This window comes from Sturnus vulgaris, chromosome 23 (assembly GCF_052056855.1).
Source record: "Sturnus vulgaris isolate bStuVul1 chromosome 23, bStuVul1.hap1, whole genome shotgun sequence".
Classification (NCBI taxonomy): Eukaryota; Metazoa; Chordata; class Aves; order Passeriformes; family Sturnidae; genus Sturnus; species Sturnus vulgaris.
The window spans coordinates 3,881,475-3,904,888 of NC_142265.1; the positions used below are offsets into that span (position 1 = coordinate 3,881,475).

General features: G+C 44.7%; 1 protein-coding gene across 7 annotated transcripts in view; it reads left to right on the top strand.

The window, feature by feature from the left end:
- Nucleotides 1-5,886: 5,886 nt before the first annotated feature.
- PKNOX2 (PBX/knotted 1 homeobox 2) overlaps nucleotides 5,887-23,414 on the top strand; it is a 90,160-nt gene continuing 72,632 nt past the window's right edge. For 6 of the 7 annotated variants that reach the window (XM_088177813.1, XM_088177815.1, XM_088177812.1 and 3 more), the window contains exon 1: nucleotides 5,887-5,968. The gene's annotated coding sequence lies outside the window, so the exon portion shown is untranslated. The remainder of the gene's footprint in view (nucleotides 5,969-23,414) is intronic. The other variant, XM_088177817.1, reaches the window with a different exon arrangement.

Below are 23,414 nucleotides of genomic sequence, written 5' to 3' on the forward strand. Positions count from 1 at the left end.
GTCATGATGGGACCTGGCCAAGCCTAGATCTGCTAGGTCAAAGCAGTTGACTTCAAAAGTTGCAGTGTTACCCTGAAGTTCACCTCTCCCTGACTCCTGAGCACAGGGAATGTGATTTTCATACCTCCAGATAATATTTAAATTGTCACACACCTCAGGGCTGTTGGTAAAAAGGAGATTCTTGTGTATCTGACCCTCATGGCTTCATCTGACCACCTGTGGACAACTGAGACCACCCTCCTCCCAGGGGCTCCCCCGGGCTGCAACAACCTCTCAGTTGTTTCTCCTCATTTCCAACCTAATTTTTTAATTGCTGGTGGATGGCAAAAAAAAAAAAAAAAAAAAAAAAAAAAAAAAAAAAAAAAAAAAAAAAAGGAGATGAATCCTTCCTGCTGCATTATGACTTTGTGGTCCTTCCAAAACCCCACCCCAGTTGCCCTGTGTTCTGCAAGGGCATCATTTTTTTTCAGCCCAGGGGTTTTGGTCTCAGATCTCAGAAGTTTTCCATCCCAACGGATGCATAAAACTCATTTTGCTTTCCTTTGCCTGCAGAGAAGATGTAATGCAGTGCTTTGGTTTTCTCAGGTCCACTGGCAACTCCCTGAGACAACTCTGGCAGCCAAGGATATGAATCACTGAGATGGTATTTAAGATCCTTCAGGTAACCTGTACAAGAAAAAAAATTAAAAGCTGGCTAATCAAACGGCTTTGAGGGCTGTAAAAAGGCAGAATTCAATCCCTGCAAACTTTCCAAGATGTAATTTCAGAAGACATCAAAGATGACATGAACCTAAGAAAGTAAAACTACTCAAAATTCAAAGTTTATAGTCCATCTGTCTCTTTGCTTCAGGGAGCTGGTATTAAATTTATTGCTAAATAAAACAAATAAGCCTAGGAAAAGTCAGCATCGAAATCTGCATACTCGTAAGAGAATTAGCAGAGCTCTCTTGTTATGATGGCTGCCTCTCAATTTGCATCTTTAAAGAGTTGTGACCACCTCTCTGCTTCTCCCTCCAGCAGCTCCTGGGAAGCCAGGCTGGTGCTGGCACAGCTCAGTGAGGAGATGCTGCAGGTGAAGGTTGAAGTCCCATCGTGGGCTGAACCCCAAAGAGGGTGGGAACGAGCACCAAACCCAGCCAAGGTGAAGAAACATCCCAGGTGGAGTCAAAATTTTAAAAGGGCAGGATCAGCATCTCCACGTTGTGTTTGCTGACTGTCAGGCACTGCAGATATCCAAGGAAATATAAATCAGAGGGGGCTCAGTCTATTGACCAACCCTGGGTTTGTTTCTGCACTATTTACACAAGGTGCAGTTTTACAGTTATTTAGAATTTTTGTTTCCCCACATGGGTATCCCTCCAGCCCAGCTGATACTGCCTCTGGAAAATAGACTCCAAAGCTTGTCCAAGTGCTGGAGGTAAGTCATTTTAAACATCCAGAGCCTTCTTTTTTTTTTTTTTTTTAGTTTTTAATTCATCCCTGGAAATGCTTGGGAAAGGATCAGTCAGTCAGATGCTTTAAGTAACTTTGCACAGGAGAGCCCGAAGGAGCAGCAAAAAGCAGCCGAGGACTTATTATGCCTTGAAATTAAACATTTAAGAGGAGTAAGTTGGCAGCAGGGATTTTCTAATCAAAATATATATAACCTGCCATTTATCCATCACTTGCCCTCTGGAAGGACCTCAAAATGCTTTCCTGGCTCAACAAGCCATCATCAACCCCCCACTCAGCCAGTGTGGGGAGGGGAGAAATCCCATTTTTTTAGATATTTTCCTACTCAATCCCAGCTGCTTGGTGGATTTTTCCTCCTCAATGGGGAAAAATCCTTTGTTTTGGCTTTAGCTTTCTTCATTATCAATCCATCACTCTCCCACAAGAAATAAACTTAATCTTATTTAATCTTGCATAGGAAAACCTCTGGGAATATAGAGCCATCCTGGCATTGATCACTTATTCTTAATATATCCTCCTTGTCCCTATGGATTATTGATAAACCCCTTAATTATATTTTTTCATGTATTTATCTATTAGTTCTTGTGAAATTACATGCTTGTTGTTTGTCTGAGCCTGTTTAAAATGCACAGTGGCTTCAAAAATAACATTGTTGTCTTGCTGTGGTAAATCTTTTGGGGGTTGACTCTCATTATTCCCAGGAAAATCATCTGCACAGGTAAAAACATGAATTGTCCTGTGAGTGCATGAAGTACAAAAAATGGAGGGAAAATCAAATTATATAGAAATCTTCCATGAGCTAAGCAGTTAAAATTTGGGGAATCCTTTAATTTCATCCCACATTTGGCACAAGCATTGTTGGGTTTGGACAGACAACATTCTGAGTTGGATGGTCCCTACATTGCTTTTAAGGCTGCATTGGTCGATGCTGAATTTTCTTCTCACTCCTTGAAACTCATTACTGGAGAAGGTTTGGAAAAGTGTAGGAAAATATTCACGTCCTTAAATATCTCCTAAAAAAATCCAGCACAAATTTTAATGATTTTAATTTGAATCCAAGTGTGGTGCCCAGGCCAGAGGGATGAGGGGCTGGTGGGACATTTTGGAGAAACACCCTGCCTGAAACAAGCCCTAAATTGTCCCTAGGGATTCCTTTGTAGCATCTTGTAACTCCTGGGGGGGTTGGACACCCTCCCTGTAATTTGGAAGGGACACTGCACCCCTCCAACCTCCTGCAGTGCTTCAGCCAGGCTCAGCCTCAAGGAAATGTCCCAAAACCCTGTCTTGTTTTGAACATCCATCATTGAATAATTTACTGGGTTTTGCTCTTCTGCATCTTGCAGAGAATCCCGTTACAGTTTTTCTTAGAGAAATCTGACACGAGCAATAATACAATCTTGGAAAGAGAATTGAATTATTTATGGAGGAGCAGTGAAATGATGGAGACTAAACCTCTATATTTTATGTAATTTGTTTTCTCCTGAAGCCCGTTATGTAAAAATGTAAATATTGCTGGTTATGTATGTCACTGCTCTTGCCAAATGTTTAATATTTTATCAAACCTGCTCTGAGTACTCGTCTCTTTTGGAAAGGACCCATCCATGTCCTCTGGAATAAGTGCCAGTGAGTTTCTGGCAATTATATATTTACAACACTGACTTCACATGTGCAAAAAAATCTCCCTGAGGTGCCCATGCTCCAGTGTGGGCCATGGAAATGGCACGACCCCCAGAATTTGGGGGAATTTTAAGTGGTGTTGGTTTAATTTCAGGGAGGTTTTGCAGCAATCTGGATTGGGATAAGGGTGAAAAAAGGAGGAGGGTTTCCTGGTTTTGGGGTTTGGATATCCCTTGCAGTCCAGGTGGGAAGAAGTGAGCTGGGATCCAAACTCTTCTCAGCAGGGATGCAGCCAGGCACCCCTGGTCCTGGAGAGCTGGAGGCTCAGGGTTTATGGGATGAGACCTGACCAAAAAAATCACTCAGTAATGATCTGTTGCAGCAGAAAGATTTTTTCTTTTCCTGGGGAAAATAAGTATGAGATTGAGTGTGAGAGAATTTTAATTTATCACCAAAAAAATTCCAACAAGCTCCCATGGCTGGATGATGAAGTGGCCAATCCAACTGGGAAATGTATTTTTTTAACCAGGCATGATAATTGATGATAATTAACCTCTGGAAAAAACTCTCCAGGGAAGAGGCAGCTTTTGCCTTTGTGAAGGAAAAATCTGGGCCTGGATACCTTCCCTGGAGTTTAGAAGTGAGATTCCAAAACCAGTGGAGGAATTGCTTTGGTGATTGGTAACAAATTGGGGAAGATAAATGAGGGATTCCCGAGGAGTGAATGTGGGATATTCAAGGATCAAATGTGGGATATTCAAGGACCAAATGTGGGATATTCAAGGATCAAATGTGGGATATTCAAGGACCAAATGTGGGATGCTTGAGGAATGAACTTGGGATGCTTGGGGAACGAATGTGAGGAGCTTGTTGCTGCTGGCTCCAGAAGAAATATCCCTGCACCATGAGAACCCTAAAATTTTGAGCTCTTGGATATTTTTGGCAATGATGTAGCTTAAAATATGCCCCACATGTGCCTGCTCTTTTACATCCCTGTTTTCCAAGACGAGATGCGAGAAAGATGAGATGCCAAGTGTGGATGATCCAGTGGTCCTTTGATATCACAGTGATGGTTTTTCCATCTGCCTCCCTTTCTCTCTTCCTTCCCAATTCTCCAGCTTCTGCAAAACTCGAAATATTTTCTGTCTGGCATCCCCAGCTGGTTGAAACAACCGGCGACAGCTTTATGGCTCCTCATCTTTGCTCGCTTCTGTGGAATAGTAATAAGGGAGGGGAGAAACGTCCCGCTGGCTGATTTACAAGGCAAGAAATTCCTATAAATCATTCCAACATCTCTGAAGGACTGGGGGGATGCTCTGAGTTCCCGCTGGTTTTCTCAGTGATGCAATGCAGTGATTTTTTTTTTTTTTTTTTTTTTTTTGGAGGGGAGGGGGGTGGATGGGTTTCATCCCAACCACCCACTGCATCTCTCTGTTATTTTATTGATGGGTTCCAAGTGGGAGCCATCTATTTTGCCTTGCTCTTCATTGGCCAAGCCAAAGGACATCAGTGTGTGTTAGAGACTGCTCTCAAGTAGGAAGTACAAACAGTGGAGAAAATATTTTCTGGATGGACTTATTTTGGGGATAAACTAGAAGGAGGGATTTAGGAACGCTGATTTTTCAAGAGGCCATTTGTTGTGGAAAACTGAAGAGGAAAAATTAGAGTATTTTGGGTTCTTGGCCTTTAATTTAATTTGTTTGTCCACGTTTCCCATTGCATCCCTGACCCCATGGCCATCCCTTACACAACATTTAGTGCCCCTGGCTCCTGCATCCCTCTGTAATTCTTTGGAGCCAGTTTTAACCTATTCCTTAACCTATTCCTTAACCTATTAACCTTAAACTCTTCCAAAGGAATTCTGGGGTTCTTTTGAGTGGCTCCGTGCCCCACCCAATATCTTTAGGAATTTTAGTGCAGAAATTCAGTGCTTCTCATGAAATCTGTTCTTGACGGCATTCTTCGTTAGGGAAAGGGATGGAAAATTGGGAGAAAAAAAGATGTGGCCAGACTGATCCAGAAAAATCTGTCCCTGTGGCTTTTGCAATAAAACGTGGGAAAATTTGTCTCTAGGACCCAGTGCTCCCAATGAATGTGATTCCAGGAAAATCTCATCTTCAGGTCTTTGGGAAAGAGAAGGGCAGGTGATGTCTCATGCAGACCAAAATTTGGGTAGGGGGAGCACGGTCAGAAGCCCCCCATCCAAACTAAGAATAAACGATATTTCCAAATTAAGAGTGTTTTTCCTGGGGGATAATACCAGAGGAGGGGTTTGGGGTGGGGTTTCACCGGGTACCCTAAATTTCAAGGTTGTGCTGGGGGGTTTGGGGGGCTTGATGGAGGGGGGACTCTGAGGGAGTCAGGGTTGGAATCAGAGGAGCCCAAGGCCGGCTCTGAATCTGTCTGGGATGGCGAGAGCATTGGGGAAGGGAGGGATGCGCGGAAATACGGAGGGGAGCAGATGCCGCGGGGGGGGCAATATGTGCTGGGGGGGTACATGGGTGCGGGGCGGCGAATTTGGGAAATAAAGCGGGGGATGGGCGCTGCTGGGGAGGCAGATGCGGTGCAGCATGGGGGGCTCCGGTGTCAGAGGTGTCCGGGGGACACCGAGCGCTGTCCTGGGGGGTCCGAGGGGTCCGGAGGGGGCGGCTCCGTTTGGGGCGGAGGGGTCGCGCCGGCCAGCAGGGGGCGCTGAGGGCAGCGCCGAGGGGGCGTGTCCGGGGCGTGGCCGCAGGGCGTGGCGGGCCGATAGGGGGCGTGGCCTGGCGCGGGGGCGTGGCCCCGCGGGCGGTGGGCGGGGCCTGTCGGCGGCGGCGCGGCGGGGCCGGGCGGGCGGGCGGGCGGCGAGCGGCGGCCGCGCTGTCAGGCCGGTGTCGGTGTGATGAAGATTGGCGGGCAGGTAGGGCTGTCACTCACGGCGGGGCCGCCGCGCGGGGGCGGGCGGAGCCGCGGAGCCCGGCGGACAAAGCGGCGCGGGCGGCGGGGCACGTGCGGCGGCGGCGGCGGCGGGGATACCCCCCCACCCCCCATCCCCTCCGGTGCGGGAAGTAACTTGCCGTTCCCGCCGTCTCCCCGGCCGTGCGGGGCCGGGGCAGCGCGGGTGCCCGTCCCCGGTGTCCGGTTCCCCCTGCGGGCTGACCTCCGGCCGGCTGTGCCGCTGCGGTTCTCCGCCGTGACCCCCTCGGCCGGCCGCGATAATTTTGGGGGGATGCAGCGATTGGGGCGGGGTGCGCCCCCTCCTCCCCATCCGCCGACCGGCTGCGGCGATCCCGGGGGGGGGATGTCCGGCGATTGCGGGTTGCGCACCCCCAAACCGCTCACAGACCCCCCCAAAGGTTGCAGCCCCCCCCCCCAACAAGTTGCAGAAGCCCCCGGGAGGGTCGCGGGGCTTTTCGGGGGGTCGCACCCCACGGCTCCTCCCGCCGGCTGCAGCCTGCCCGCTGGGCTTTTAGGGGGGTCGCGCCCCCCGGCCGGTTCCAGACCCCTCCTCCCGGTGCCCCCCGGGGGTCGCAGCCCCCCGGGCTCGCTGCGGTGACCGCGGGAGCTCGGAGCGCTCTCCGTGCCCTCCCTGGGGGCTGCATCCCCCCCTGACCCCTGCCGTCCCCCGTGGCTGCTTCCAGAGTGCTCACAGCTCCCCCGAGGAGGGGCTCGCAGCCCCCCCAAGCTGGTCCCGACCCCCGGGCAGAGCTGTAGCCCCCCCCCCCCCCAGCCCGTGGCATTTGGTGGCCGCTCAGTTGCCCGCCGTGCAGGCTGGGCTGGGGGGCGGTGGGTGCTGTGCTGGGGGGCTCTTTATGTGCAGCATCGCGGCTTTGCAGAGCACTCGGTGATGTCGGGGTGCCCTCCCGGGGGACGGCAGTGCCACCTGGCAGGGCCTCCTGCGGGCTCGCCGCCAGTGGCCCTGGCAGGAATGCCGCATCCCGGCGCCTCTGCCGGGACAAACCCTCCGTGCACCCCCAAATCCCCCGTGTGCCACCCTCCGTGCACCCCAGGGTGCCCCTCACCCCTGGAACGCTCCACGGGACCCCTTGGCAGCTCCCCCCATATCCCGCAGCGCTGGATGGATACTCCAGAAATCCCTTTTAGCGGCTCTGCAGCAATGCAGGGAGGGCTTCTTCTTCTTAATAATAATAACAATAATCATTATTATTATTATTATCATATTTGAAATTGATCTTTGAATTTTTTTTGGTCGCATTTCCGTCTGCGGGAGGGTGGCTCCGCCGCTGGCATTGTGCAACTCGGGAAGTTTTGCCGAGGGTTTGGGGTGTCCCTTCTTCCCTCCGCTCCATCCCAGCCCTCGCCAGGTGTCCAAGCTCAACTTGGGCTCCGGTTCTTTGTTTGGGCTCTTCCCGGTTTTTCTCGCTCCCAAGGATCTTTTTTTCCCACTATCTCGCCGCCCACCGGGTAACGGGAAACCCTAAACCCGGCAGGATATTTTCAAACTCCCAGCCGGGGAGATTACATTGAGGAAAGGGGGGGGATGGATTATTTTTGGCTGGGATGCGGGACAGCTGTCTGCCGGGGAGAAGCAGAAAATAGGAGAGGAAATGGCTTAATTTGGTTTTTTTTTTTTTCAACTTATTTTGCTTTTAAATCCTGGGGTTGGGGTGGGGAAGAGCAGTGTGTGGCTCAGTGGACCTGGCTTTGATGAAACTTTTGGACATCGTGCCTCCAAAAGTGCTGACTCGGCGTGGCTGGCATCATCCCCTTGTGGAAAAGCGGGTGCTCCCTGGGAAAAAAAAAAACCAAAACCACCCCAAAAACCTTTGGGGTCCGATGCTTTAGGGGCTCTTTCCAGCCTCGTGTGGATGGGGAGAGGGGTTTGGCTGAATCAACTGGATTTTGGGAGATTTAGGTGAAAAAATAGCACCTTGTTTTGGGTTTAAGCTATGTGGAACACAAGGATGATGGGATCAGGATTCCCCATTATTTTTTTTTTCCCCCTCCTCCCTCCTATTATATTTAACTCCCTGCACTGAGATTCCTTCGTTAGGAGCAAAAGTTAATTGCTTGGGGCTAATTACAGGAGAGGTTAATAGGGGAGCTGGCAGTGTCAGGAAGAGGAGATGCTGTGTTCTTAGCATCCCCAAATTGGGCTTTTTAAGGCACTTTGCAGCCCTTGCCCCCCAAAGCGGGCCCATAAGCCCCTCAATTTTAACCTGAGTTTTTTAGAATATTAGCTATTTATTTCTAGATAACATGAAACACTCCCTGATATCATGGGGCAAGGGAAAAAACAGGGAGAGAAGTGATGCTGAGCTTCTCCACTGAGCTTGCAGGAACATATTCCATTTTCTCGCCATCGTTTTTGGGAGGGGGAAATAAAGGAAATCAAATTTTTTATAGAAATCTCCCTTTCTTTAAGGAAATTGCCTTTTTTGGAAAAGTTACTCCTTTTTTAAGTGAAACTTATTTTTTTTTTTAGGAAATAGATTTTTTTTTTTTTAAAGGAAGTCACTTTTTTTTTTTTAAGGAAATCTCCTCTTTTGGATAAAGTGCATGAAGTTGTATTGGGAGAAGAGTGTTTTACCCCTCTGGCACATCAGGAATAATTGTTTTTCCAAATCAAGGATAAAGCAAGACCTTCATGGGGCAGCTTTGGATTTTGGGTGATTTTGGCTTTTCCAGGGAATTTCTGAATTACTTCTTGTCTTTTTTTCCAACTTGATGGACAGCATCTCTAAATCTCTGAGGGATAACAGGGTTTTTTTGTCCTCTCACAAAAAAATATTGGCTTGGTCCTGCTGGGAAAAGCATCCTTCACCCACCCATCCTCATCCTCAGGGATGCACATCCACATCCTGGTTGGGTTTGTGTGATGGATTTTTGGGATATTTCCTGAAGACATGGAGAGAATTCAGCCAGGGTGCTGGGACACCCCAGTTTGTCACAATTTATTTTCCTGGGAGCTGCTGTGGCTTGAAGGAATCAGGGAAATGAGTTGGAATGATGGGATGGGGGAGCTGGGAGGGATGCAAGGAGCAACAGCCCACACTTCCTAAAGCTGGGAGGAAACTTCTGCCACAATTGGGGATGAACTGAGGGGGATTTGGTGTCTGCAATCCTGGTGGGAAAGCCAGACTGAGCATCAGGATCGTCTTTATTTTAGGTCATGGCTACTGCTGATGCATCCCAGCATCCTGCCCCCACTTATTCCCCATCCTTACTCGACTCCAGCAAGTGGAAAAGTGCTTTTTTTGGGGTGTTAGTGGGATAATTTACTGGATCCAGACAATTCCCAGTCGCATTTCATATCCCATGCACTGTTGAATAACTTGATTCCCAAATAATTTTCGCCACCACCAAAGAGGGTGTTAACAAATGCCCTCTAATTAGCCCAAAAATAAATTAATTCCCAGCATCATTAGTCAGATCATTAAGATGCCGGCTCCAAATAATAATAATCCGGAAGGATGGGAATTAATCCTCAATTAAATTTAAACTCGGGTTTATCTCTGCCTCCAGCCTTGGAAGGACTGAGATGGTGCCCCAGGGGATGGGATGGGATAAGGGGATGGGGATGGGGTGGGATAAGGGGATGGGATGGGGTGGGATGGGGATGGAGCTGCTCCCACAGGGCTGAGGTTGCCTTGGCCCAGCTGGATAAATAAAATGGGAATTTGGCCTCAGTGCTTCCCAACTGCTTTGCTTGTATCAGATTTTTTTGGCTTTTCCTCTTCCAAGCAGGAACACAAACGCTGGGTACTCCCAGCTCTGGTTAAACTGCTGTCTGTGAAATAGTTGAGTTGTGAAAGACCTTCAAGAGCATCAGTGAAATCAACCACTAAACCACTTCCCCAAGCACCATGTCTGCAATTTTTACGAATTTTTATTTACTTATTGCTTCTTTTTATTTTATTTTAATTTGATTTTAATTTCATGTTATTTCTTATTTATTGTTTTAGTTTATTTCCTTTTCATTTTAGATTATCTGGTTTAATTTTTTTTAATTCTTATTTTTTATCTTATTTTTTAAAAACCGTTTATTTCATTGTTTCTGCTTTATCACTATTTGATTTTTTTACCTTTCATTTTCCAGGCTATGTTTCCCCCACCTTTCAGCATGTCCCATCCCTCCCATACAAAGCAGAATCCCAAATATCCAGGTAACCTCACCAAAAAGCCAGAAACTCTCAGGTTTAGGTATTCAGCACTGCTGATGCTCCCCAAAAAAAACCAGATTATTTTGCTGCAGGTGGAGGAGAAAGTGAAACCCAACTTGTGTTGAGGGGAAAAAAAATTGCCCATGAATGTTCAATCCGGAGTTTTTGGCTTTAACAAGGTGTTACAAGAACTGTGAAAAATGTTATTACTGAAGCCACAGTTTTTGGCCAAGTTTTCCCTTCCCTGGCTGTGCTGACTGCCTGGATCCCTGCCAGAAATCTCAGAAAGCCAATTAAAAATAATCCCAATTTTGGACCAGTTATGGGAAGCTTCTCTTTTATTTCTTCCCCCATTTCATGTTTTGTTTTGGTTTTTTTGTTTTTTTTTTTTTTTTTTTGAGATGTGTTTGGGAGTGGGGTTTTGAGTGGGAAAATCCCATCAGGGAAGGGCTGGAGCAGCCTCAGCCCCCACAGGACCTGGGAGCTCCTGCAGAGCTCGGACCCCTTGGAATTTTTTCCATGTCAGGAAAAGCTGATTTAGTTTTCCTTTTCCCCCTCCCTTCCCCCACTCTTTTTTCTCCCCTTTTCCACCTTTTCTCCTTTTTATTTTTTTACTATATTCTATTTTTATTGACTATATTCTATTTTTTTACTATATTCTATATTTTTACTATATTCTATTTTTTACTATATTCTGTTTTTTACTATATTCTATTTTTTTTACTATATTCTAAATTTACTGTATATCTGTTTCTTTACTATATTCCTTTGTCATCTTTTCCCCCATCTTTTCTTTTTTCCCCTTTCTTTCCCCTTTTTCTGTATTTCCTTTTTTGTTTCCTTCTTTATTTTCTTTCCTTTTTCCTCTTTTAAAATTTTCTCCTTTTTCTATTTTATTTTTCCCTTGATTTTCCTTCTTTTAAATTTTTTTCTTTTCCCGTTTTTTCTTTGTTTTCCTTTCTTTTTTTTTCCCTCTCCCTAAAAAAAAGAATGTTTTCTCCCTTTTCCCCTCTTTCTCACTCCCATTTTTCCTTTTTCTACCCTTTTAAATTTTTCTTTTATTTTTTTGGCTTTTCTTCTTTCCCTTTTTATTATTTTTTAAAACTTCTATTTTTTATGATTTTCTCTTTTTCCCCTCTTCATTCCTTCTTTTTACCCATTAATTTTGACAGCTCAACCCTGTCCAAGCAGCAAATTTAAAATTCCCCAGCCCAGACTCTCTGACATCCCCACACTCTCTTCCCCCAGCCCAACAACAAGGCAAAACTTGGCCAAAAAAATGAAAAAAAAATCCAATATTGCATGGTAGCAGTTTCCTTTCCCATTAGCAGATGAGCAGTGAGTTATTCCCAGGATTTTTATTTTTTTTTTTGGTGCAGCCTCTCCCTGCTCCATCACTCCCAGGTACATCGAGGGCACTTTATGGCTTTATAAAGCCCTTCAAATGTGTTTTTTTTTTGGTTTTTTTTTTTTTTTTAAACACTACTTGAAGCTTCCAAGGCAAGTTGGAGAATAGCAATTACCAGCTCCCGGGTCCCTGGGCGAATTCCCACGGTGCTGCTGGATGTAAACCACTTTAGACATTTTTAATGCTCCTGAGCAATAAATTTAAAAGGGAATTTATTGTTCCAAGCTGCTAATTTCTCCATGCCAATGCTGCTGCCTGTTGCTGCTGCTGAGCTGGGAGCCTGGATTGAGATTTTTGATGCTATCCCAGTAAAAAAAAAAAAAAAAAAAGTCATTTTTTCTTTGCTTGATTTGAAAATCCTGCTTGATTTTTCTCCTTTTTCGCCCTTATTTTCTATTTTTACCCTATTTGCACTCTCTCCTGCTGCCTCTTTCCCACTGAGTGAGCCCTGTCCTCTTGTGTTTTATTATCCCCTTCATCAGCTCATAATAAATAATTATAAATAATTGGCTCAGGGGTGGTGGGTGGAGGTCTCCCCTCCAGACCATCCTGCATCCCTTGCTCTCCATCCACCTCTTGCATCCTGCATCCCTGACCTTGCTCACCCAATTTAGATAGAATTATTATTAAAAAAAAAAACCCAAAATCTGGATTCTGAGGAGATGAACTTTGCTGAAGGAGTTAAAAAAAAAAAAAAAGAAATAATTCTTATTATTTATCTCAATCCCAAGAAATTCCCATTTATATAAAATGCCTGCAAAGGTCTTTTAATGCATTTATGTGCAGAAATTGGTTTCTTTATATCTTGTTGTCAGGTCCAACATCTCATAACTCTGGCAATTAATTAAAACAAAAATAATGAAGTGGGGCACTTTGTCAGTGGGATGGTAAAGAAGAAACTTAACTATCATAAAAAATGAACAATAAAAAGATAGTAATACACACTCAATAACCAATAAAAAGCAAGTAGTCAATAATTAAAGATAATAGCATGAATTAAATAATAAATGGTAATAATAATAAATAATAATAATAAATGGGTTATTTTCCTATCAGGTGATGCTGGTGTGATTTTTAGATTTTGATTTTTTTAGATCTTTATCCAACTTCAGGGATGCTGCTGCCAGTTTTAGGAATGCCAGGGCAATTTTCGTAGATGCAGTTTTAGTGATGCTCCTTCAGTTTTAGGGATTCTTCTGCAACTTTAGGGATGTTCATCCACCTTTAGTGATGCTGAACTAATTTTCGGGGTGCTGCTGCAATTTTTAGGATGCTGATGCAGTTTTAAGGTGTGATTTTAGTGATGCTGGTCCAACTTTAGGGATGCTGATGCAGTTTTAGGGCTGCTTATCCATTTCTCGTGTTGCTCATCTGATTTTAGCAATGCTGCTACAATTTTTTGGGTGCTTATCCGAGTCTGGGGATTCTGGTGCATTTTTACCAACCCTTGGCCATTTCTGGTGATGTTCCCCCAGCCCAGGAGCCCTCATGGTCCTGTTCCCCATTCCCACTATTTTCCCCCATACAAACCCAGTCCCACTGTCTCAAACATCACTTTTTTATCAAGTTGCTTTTCACTCTTTTTGAGCATTTCAGTGATTTCTCCTCATTCCTTTTGCTGTTGGGGAGCTTTGCCTTCTTTAAAACGTGACCTTTGCCATCTTAATCCCACCCTGTACCATGCTAAATCGTTCCTCCTTGCCTAAACAACCTCCAAAAGGTTTTTTTTTTCCTCCCCCTCTTGCTTCCCTTTTAAATTTAACACCCCTAAGAGTGGAGCTGAAGGTCCTGGTGAGAATATTTATGCTAAAACCACTAAATAAAGCGATTTAGTAGCATCTTTAATAGCTGAGTACCTGGCAAGTGGCCAAGGTTATCTCAAGGTAGAGACATCAGGGGGGTTATTTTTCCCTGCAACCATTTATCCAGGGATTTGGCTCAACAGGGGGAAAAGCCAGAGAAATTCCCGGTGCTGTTATCCCTGCAGGAATTATTGGGAGCGTTAATTGTGCTCAGTGCAGCAGGGCTGTGCTAAGCTGGGAAGGGCTCAGGGATTGGGAAGTGGCTCAGTTGCCATTCCAGCCTCTGGTTTGGGTGCCCTGAGTGGAAATCTGGGAAGTGATGGGGTGAGACCTGTGTGGGGACACAGATTGAGAAATTAAGAAAATTACAGCCTGAAAAATATTCCAGGCTGGAGCTTCTCAGCTCTGTGCCCAGCCCATGAGCTGGCCCAGCTCAAGGCCAGGGAGAATTTCTCCCAGGGTGGTAATTTGGTCAAAATAAAAAGGAATTAATAACAAAAATACCTGTTGTGGTGTGTGCCCAGGCCCTGGGGTGTCTTCTCTCTGAACCAATCACCTTTTCTCTGCTCTTACCATAAAACCAAGTGTGTTTGTGACTTGGCTCTTTCCTCCTGTCATGACAGACGCCCATGGAGCTGTGCATCTTATTTCCCCCGCCCTTAAAGGGTTAAATCCCCTTTCCCGAGCAGCAGACCTGCAGCAAGGATTTCATTCCCTTTACAAGATTCCCATCCCATCCAGCCCGGGGGTCTCCCCCACCCCGGGGCATCGCAGTTGTGGGGTGGGGGCACCCCCTGCCCTGCCCCAGCACCCCTGAGCCCAGCAGCCAGAATCCCACCCTTTGTTTCCTGTCCGTGGCTCCACTTCTGGAGGCTGGAGCTCTCAACAAGCCCCTCTTTGTGCTAATTTAATTAATGGCCGGGGCTGAGGGCAGTGGGGATGAGACACTGAGGCTATAAATACCTGCTGGGGGGGTGTGTGGGGGGCTGCAACTGAGCCAGGATCTAATTAATTTCAATTGGATTCAAATTGACTCAGGATAAAAACCCCATGGATTGATTGATTTATACTCCAGAGCCAAAGGTTGATTGGGTTCTAATAGAAAATTATCGATGGATCAATTTGTAATAGAAAGTCGTGAGTTGGTTTGCTTGTAATAAAAATTTATGGGCTGGTTTGGGGTGGAAAATCGTGGGTTGATTGATTTATAATGGGAAAGTGTTGATTGATTCACAATAGAAAATAGTGGGTTGATTAATAGTAAAAAATTATGGGTTGATTTATACTAGAAAATTATCGGTGGATTTATAATAGAAACTAACGGATTTATTAGGTTATAAGAGAAAATTATTGATTTCTAATACAAATGTTGGTTGATTTGTAATAGAAAACTATCGATTAATTGATTGATTGATAAGAGGGAATTATTGTGCAGGAGAGCAGTGTGAGTGCTGGGCAGCTCTGGGCAAGGAAAATCTTGTCCCCCATAGCAAAGTGCAGCTGGTGCTCAACCTGCTCATGTATTCCTGAAAGAAAAGAAATTTTCTGATGCAAACGAAACATCCCAGTGGTGATTTCCAGGGAAAAACATCACTTGGATACACGTGCACACACTCCTGCCAGTGTTTGAGTGCATGAACTTGGTGAATTTTCAGTTTCCTGGGAAATTCCTTTTCCCTGTGCTGGTTTTTTTATTTTATTTTATTTTATTTTATTTTATTTTTGGGTTCCAACCTGAATTTCAAACTTTACATTCCATTTGCAAGCAAGAAAGGGGAATGGCACAGACATGGGTTCTCTAAAGCTGCAGCAATGGAGTCTAAAAGAAATTTGAAACTTGTTGCTGAGTGAGTTTTAGCTGCCAAAAGTGATGTTGATCTTCCACAGGAGATGCAGATGATTTTTTTCCAACTGATAAATGATAGTTTTCAATGAAGAGATTGGGATATGTTAGCAAACTTTTATAATGTAGTATAATATATATAATATATATAATGTGTATAACATATGTATAGCAATGAATACAATTAATATAAATATATATAATATAAAGTTCTTCTAATGTACAATGAAATTAAGCAGTGATATGGCTGCGAGAAGAATGGGGATAATCCAAAATCTGACATTTTTGGCCCCAAACAGCAAAAATCCCCATTCAGCTCATTGCATAGTAGGGGAAAAAAAAAAACAATTTTCCTCCAAATTTTTGCTACTTTGGCACAGGGAGCATCAAATCTTTCTGCTGCTCTGGGTAAGGAACCCTGAGCATGTCACTGGCAGGGACCAAGTGCAAAGTTTTTATTTGTTTTTAATGTCCACAGGAAAACTCCCCAAATACAATATAAACATCCACCAAATCCTTCTGTGATCCCAAGCTCTGGATCTCAGCTTCATCTTTGTGTCCACTGTACCATTAATTAACAAATATTTGCTGAAATCCGAAGTGCTTTTCACCCTCTGGTGTGCATTTATTCTCCTTCCTAGGAATAAAACAAGGCAAATCATTAACACCAACGATTTGAGTGCCTGTTATTTAACATTTCTATTTCCATTCCCTTTAAGACGGGGTGTAGCCCCCGTTTATTTTCGGGATGCTGGCTCCGTGTCACATGAAACTGAGGGGGAATTGTTGGTGAAATGATATCCCCAATCTTAAAATAGCTGCGTTCCAGCACGGCCCCGCAATCCCTCGCTGGATGCTGCAACCTGAGCCCCGGCAGCCTCGGGGCACATCCCGGCTTTATTTACATCAGCTCGCTCCTCCTTTTGCTGTCAGGGCATCACAGCAGCTCGTGCCTGCAACCCTGGGTTTGTTTTCCACGTGAGCAGCCTGAATCCTTGCAGGGAAGAATCTGGGAGTTGAGTATATCTGTATTGGGTGCCTGATTTTCTGTGTGTGTGCAGGGAGCTCGAGCATCCCTGGTCCAGCCTGGATGATCCCTGGATCCTTATTTGGTGTCCCTGCAGGATCCCTGTATCCTTGCTCACAGGCAACTGGAGAATTCCTGGTCCAGTATAGGATGATCCCTGTATCCTTGTTCACTGGGTGCACAGAGAGCTGGAGTATCCCTGAGCATCCCTGGTCCAACATAGGATGATCCTTGCTCACAGAGAGCTGGAGAATTCCTATTCCAGTCAGTATGATCCCTGTATTCCTGCTCCCAGGGAGCTGGAGCATCCCTGAGCATCCCTGGTCCAGCCTTGGGTGATCCCTCTATCCTTGTTTGGTGTCCCTGGGTATTTGGTGCCCCTGGGTGATCCCTGTATCCCTACTCACAGGGAACTGGAGCATCCCTGAGCATCTGTGGTCCAGCCTGGATGATCCCTGTATGATCCAGTCAGGATGATCCCTGTATCCTTGCTCACAGGGAGCTGGGGCATCCCTGGTCCATTATAGGATGATCCCTGTATCCTTGTTTGGTGGCCCTGGGTGCTCCCTGGATGATCCATTTAGGGTGATCTCTGTGTCCCTGTTTGGTGCCCCTGGATGATCCATTTAGGATGATCCCTGTGTCCCTGTTTGGTGGCCCTGGGTGATCCCTGTGTCCCTGTTTGGTGGCCCTGGGTGATCCCTGTGTCCCTGTTTGGTGGCCCTGGGTGATCCCTGTATCCCTGCTCCCAGGGAGCTGGAGCATCCCTGGTCCATCCTGGCATCATCCATCCTTCCCATCCTCCCCAGCCCTCAGTGCCTTCTCAACAACAGGAGCGTTTTTAAAATAATTATTCCCCCTTGGCATTTTCAAGAGAAAAAAATGGGGATTTTTCCCTTAGGAAGAAGCTCTCCAGCCTCCAGTGGGGTTTGGGGTTTTTGGAGGGAGCCTGGCTGTGGGATGCTGGCAGAGCAGCCTCTCACTCCCAGGATGATTTGGGGCATTCATACAAACCGTTGGGTTTTACTGGGATTTTACTGGATTTTTTTTGGCTCCTGGGCAGGGCAGTTTGATTGGAAGACACGGAGAATTTGAGTTTTTCCAAGTGTTGATGATATCCACTCACATCTGTATTTGTACAACTTGACAGAAATTCTCCACATCCACTTTTAATCCCAGTTTTCCTAGAATGAAACCTTTGCTCCTACCCAAATTTATGGGCAAAAAGTTTTTTGTGGGTTTGTTTTTTTGTTTATTTGTTTGTTTTTTTAATCCAAAGGGAAAATTTGGGATGAGCTTTATCTCCATCCCTTTAGGAAAAGATATTTGTGCACTAGATTTTTGTTCCAGGGCAAGCAAAAATCACAAAATAATTAAATTTCTACTGGGATGAAGCAGGGCTGGGGAAGAAGTTGGATGGGAGAGTGAAAATAGGGATTGGGAATCTCTGGGTTAGAGGTTTGGGTGGGTTTTTTCCCTGCTTTGAGGTGGGGAAATTATTTTCCTTTTTCTATGGGAAAATAAAAAGAAAAAAGAAAATTGGTTAAAAAAAAAAAAAGGAAGCAAAGGAGGAAAAACGGTCATGAAAAGCAAAAAAATGGGGGGGAGAAGAAAATAGAAGTAAAAAGAAAAACTTGGTAAAAAAATTAAAAAGAAAAAGTGGGAAAAAAATTTAGAAGGGAAAATGAAAAGAATAGGAAATTGGTTAAAAGGAAACAATAAAGCAAAACTGGGAAAAATAGAGAAAAAAAAGAAAAGGAAAAATTAAACAAAATGGAAAATGGAAAAAATTGGTTAAAAAGAAACAATAAAGCAAAACTGGAAAAAATTGATTAAAAACAAAAGGGAAAATGGGGAAGCTAATAGAAAAAGAAAATTAAAAGGAAAATGGGTTCAGAAAATCAAATTGGAAAACAATAAGCTAGAAAAACATTAAAGGAGAAAATCGGAAAAAATAATAAAATAAAGGAAAATTGGGGAAAAAAAAAAATAAAATTTCAAAGCTGAAGTTTTCCAGCAGTGTTCCTCTCCATCTCTGCTTCTCCCACGGGACTTCTTCCCTCTCCTGCTGCCTGCAGCATCCCGGGGAATCCCGGGGAATTCCAGGGAATTCCAGGGACTCTGCTCCTGCTCTTTGCTCTGAACCTCCCCAAACTCGGCCCAGGAGTGACCTCGGGATGCTGCACCCCCCCCGTGTTCCAGGATTTCTATTAGACTTCCAAAGCTGGGATTAAGTGGACATGATTTCTTCCCACAGCCCATTAATTTTGGTTTATTGCTGGCCTGATGGCCATTACCCTTTTTTTCCCCCCCGCCAGCTCTTTCCCCCATTAGGTTTGTACAATTAGCAAACTACGAATCATTAATGCGGCCTGGGGGCTGCAGATGGGATTTGGGGATGCTCTGATGCCACTGAGGCATCCCAGGAGCTGCCCCACACCCTACAGGGATGTGAATCCCGTGCTCCTGGCAGATTTTGGGATTCACATCCCCTGCTCCTGGCTGGATTTTGGGATGTGCATCTCCTGCTCGTGGCAGATTTTGGGTCCCCTTCTCCTGGCAGGATTTTGGGATGCACATCCCCTGTTCCTGACGAGATTTGGGATTCACATCCCCTGCCCCTGGTAGATTTTGGGTCCCCTGCTCGTGGTGGATTTTGGGATGCACAACCCCTGATCCTGGCTGGATTTTGGGATTCACATCCCCTGCTCCTGGTGGATTTTGGGTCCCCTGCTCCCTGCAGAATTTTGGGATGCACATTCCGTGCTCCTGGCAGATTTTGGGATGTGCATCCCCAGTTCCTGGCTGGATTTTGGGATGTACATCCCCTGTTCCTGACGAGATTTGGGATTCATGTCCCATGCTCCTGGCAGATTTTGGGTCCCCTGCTCGTGGTGGATTTTGGGATTCACATCCCCATTTCCTGGCTGGATTTTGGGATGCACATCTCCTGATCCTCGTGGATTTTGGGTCCCCTGCTCCCTGTAGGATTTTGGGATGCCCATCCCCAGTTCCTGGCTGGATTTTGGGATGTGCATCTCCTGCTCCTGGCGGAATTTTGGGATTCACATCCCCTGCTCCTGCCTGGGTTTTGGGTCCCCTGCTCCCTGCAGGATTTTGGGGTGCAGAGCCATTCCTGTGGCTGAGGGGTGGATGCAGGGCTGGCCCATGGAGCATCCCAGAGCGAGGCAGCAGCAGTGTCACCCCTGTTGTGTCTTTTTGTGTCACCTGCTGCTCGGTGTCACCTCTGTCCTTTCTGTGTCACCTGCTGCTCACGACCTGGAGAGCCAAGGTGCCACGGGGCACCTGAGACCCCTTGAGGGCACCTGGGGGCAGGATTTCAGCAGGATTTCAGGTGGCAGAGGCCATGGGGTGGCACACACCTTCCAGGGCACCAAAAATAAAGGTGCCAGCCAGGTGCCCACGTCAGGAAAGGTCATTACAGGCCTTAATTAGCAGAGAGGCTGATGTGGCACCTGCCTGGGCAGGGATGGAGGCTCTCAGGGTGTGCAGGTGAGCCCAGGTCCTCGCAGGGTACCCCAATGAATGACCTCATCAGAGTGCCCCAATCAGCAAAGCACCCTAATTAGCAAAGACCCTGGCATGGCACCCTAATTAACAAACACTGAGTTGGTACCCAGGATGCTTGCAGGGCCCCCAAATTAAAACTCCAGCCAGGCCCCCTAATTAGCTTGTAGGGTACCCAGGTCAGCCAAGGTGCTGATGGAGCTCCCTAATTAGCAAAGGGGCTCCTTAATTAAAGCACCCCCACACCAAAGGTCTGTGCCCAGCACCCAAATTCCAGACCTGCTCTCACTTTTACCCTGGAAATTCCCCAAAACTCCAAAATCAAACATCCTGCACTGCTGGGATGTCACTCCTGTCTCATCCAAAAATGGATTTTAGCACATCTGATGCCCAAAGTCTGTAATTCCCATCCAAGCTCATCAATAGTTTTCCTTAAATACAGAGCTTTTCAGTAAAATCTGATCTGCAGATGAAACCGGATTTTAAGTAAAACATCTTTCCATTTTTAAATTTTTTTTTTTTTTGTGTTCTAAGAGTGGGATCTGGTAAGGATCTTTAAAGAATAAACTCCTTTTGCCTGACAAAAATGAAGTGGGTTTGCCTCAAAACTCGTAGCAAATTTGTGACAGAAGTTGGACAACAGTAATTTAAGCCCAAGATGTTGAAAAAAATTGATGGATATTGCAAAAAAATTCAAATAGTTGCATTAATTGCAGCCTCTGAATTAATTTTAAGTTAAGGGCAGTGCAAATAATATAGCATCTATATATATATATTATTTATTTATGTATAGGGGACTATTAAAATTTGTTTATTTATTTATAGGGGAATATAAAATACATAATATTGGGGAATGTATTTAGGAATAGAAAATATTAGGAAATGCTGTATGTATTGAAGAAAATTGGATAATATTCCCTGTATATATATTGGGAAATACAATGTTTTATACATCCAAATGAATATAAATATAGTATATTGGGGAATATAGAGGAAGAACATATTTGGGAATGTAATATATGGGGAATATATAAATACTGGACCCTGCCAGCTGGGATTTAATTGGTATTTCTTAATTACCTGCTGCTCTGTGTGACATCAGGTGGGGTCATTCCTTCAGTGTCATCATCCCCCTGCTCCATCATCTCACTCCATCCCTGGGTGGTTTTCACTGAGCTCATCCTCACTCTGCATCTAAAAAACTCCCAAATTTCCCGGTTTTTTAGGTGGTGATGGCAATACTGAGTCTTTGCTCCAGACTTGGAACTGGTGAGGGTGGGAATCATCATTTTAGGGATGCTCAAGCTTGGCTGCTCCTGGGGTGAGATCCCTGAGGATTCCTCTTGAACAAGAGATGTATAAATAGAATTATAAATATAAACCCCAGGAGTGTTCTCTGGGCACCAATTTTATGAGGTTTTGCCTTTTTTTCCCCCCATTTTTTTAAAGGCATTCTTGGGAAGGCTTCTCTTGCCCTGAATGGCCCATTTTTACAGGTGGCTCTGTGGTATCCTGTGAAAGCAGCAGGTTAAAAGAGCTGCAGGTCCTTTCCCACTCCTGTGGCTGTGCCATCACCTCTGAGCTTCAGCCCTGGTGAGTTTTGAAGGAGCCCAGCTCGTGCTCTCAGCTTTTTTAGGTGTCCCTGCAGTTCTGAGCTGCCTGGACCGTGCCCTTGGTGTTCTGGCACGTGGAGCTCTCAGGAATCATCAGGGACCAGTGCACAGCTTTGGGGTAAAAAAACCCCTCCTGTAAGAGCTGGAAATAATAACAAAATATCTTAAAACAACTTTAACAATGCATCACTCAGTGCTCAGTGGTGGCATGCAGGCACATCATCACTCTTTAAATTTTGGGGGTTGCTACGCCCGCACCTCCAAAATACATTTTTTTTTGGTTTTATTTTATTTTTTTTTTTTTCTGTTTTCTGGGGTGATGAAACTAAAAGCTAATTGCAATTTGCATGATGCAATCAAGGTGAGCTGATGAGATGCTCAAGAGCACAGAGGGCTGGGGGTGTGGTGTCCTCCCTCAGCCCCCCCATCCTGCAGCAGAGCTGCCTGTTGGAGCACCACTCTCGATTAATGGCTCTGGTTAATCACCCCCCTGTCCAGAGCAGGATTGTCTTACGGATAATTTCGTTTGCCTAACGAGATTTTCACTAATTAAATCTCCTTTCAGTTGGTGAGGTTCTCCCTGCTGGATAAGGGGAAATGTTTGTGAAGCCAGCGCCGCTCCCGGCTAAATAAACCTTTCCACTTGGCTACTGAAAAATTCCCACTGGGAATGCAGGATGCAAACACTGCTTTGGTGAATTAATTAATTCTTGCAACCCTGAAAATGCTTTTTCATCCCCCCCCCCCCACCAAAAAATTTAAGGGAGTTGCTCCTTCCAACAACGGTCAGACATTGGGATGCTCATTCATCAGAAAATAGATGGATTTCAAATTCCAGAGGGTTTTGGTTTGCCTGGGATGGTTGATCAGGAAAAGGCAGAGTGGGGTTTGGGGGCTTTAAAGTAGCCCCAAAATCATCATCTTGTTTTGTGTCTTGTGGTGGATTTGTGGAAGAATAAATTGGATTTTTCTCCACAATGCCAGGATAGCAGAATCCTGCAGAATCAGGAAAATCAGGGAATTCAGGGAAGAAATTCTTGAAAGTCCCATTCACTCCCAAGTTGTGCATCTCAGTGTCGAGGTGTTGGTTTTTCTCCTAAAGATTCCTATTTCTGCCAGCCTCCATGGGAATCTCTGAGCAAATTCACTTTGGATTAAATAGAATAGAATGGACTAGAATAGATCCTTGTAAATGAGATATTCCCAAATACCTCAAATCCTGTTATTTCTCAATATATCTCACTTGAGATCCAGAATGGAGATGTATTCCATCTCAGGTGTAATATTCCACATTTCTCTTCGATGGGAAGTGATCCTTCAGGTTTTGGATTTTTTTTTTTTTATATAGGTTGTCTTTAGGGGCTGGGTTGGGACTTAAAAAAATTTATTTTATATAAAATAGGGACTGAACCATGGGTTTTCCATAAATTACATATTCTGCATGTATTTATATGATATACAATGTATATCATATCTGTGGTATATGATAAATATATGAGATATTGTCGATTATAATAGATATAAAATATCTAATAAAGCTTTAGAATATAATTCATATGTATGAGAATGATGGTAATAGATAATATAGAGCATAAAAGATAAAATACAAAATATAATATAGACTATATAGAATATTATGTGTAATACAGTATTATTATATATAGGATAAGCTGTGTTATCTCTATTTGTTTTATAGAATAAATAATATAGATAACAATTATATAGTGTGTATCTATAAAAAGAAACTATTAATTGTATATATTATTTGTAATAGTTAAACATATAGGTAATAGTTAATATATAAATACATAGTTACATATGATTATAACTGTATATTTAAATATAATTTAAAGTTATTTTTTATTTTTGAGGGAGAGAAGTGAATTTCAGGAAATCTAATGGGATTTTAATGAGTGGGAAGGTGGGGCATGCTCCCAGCTCCCTCACACTCCCTGCTCACACTCTGCTCACACTCTACTCACACTCTGCTCACACTCTGCTCACTCCCTGCTCACTCTCTA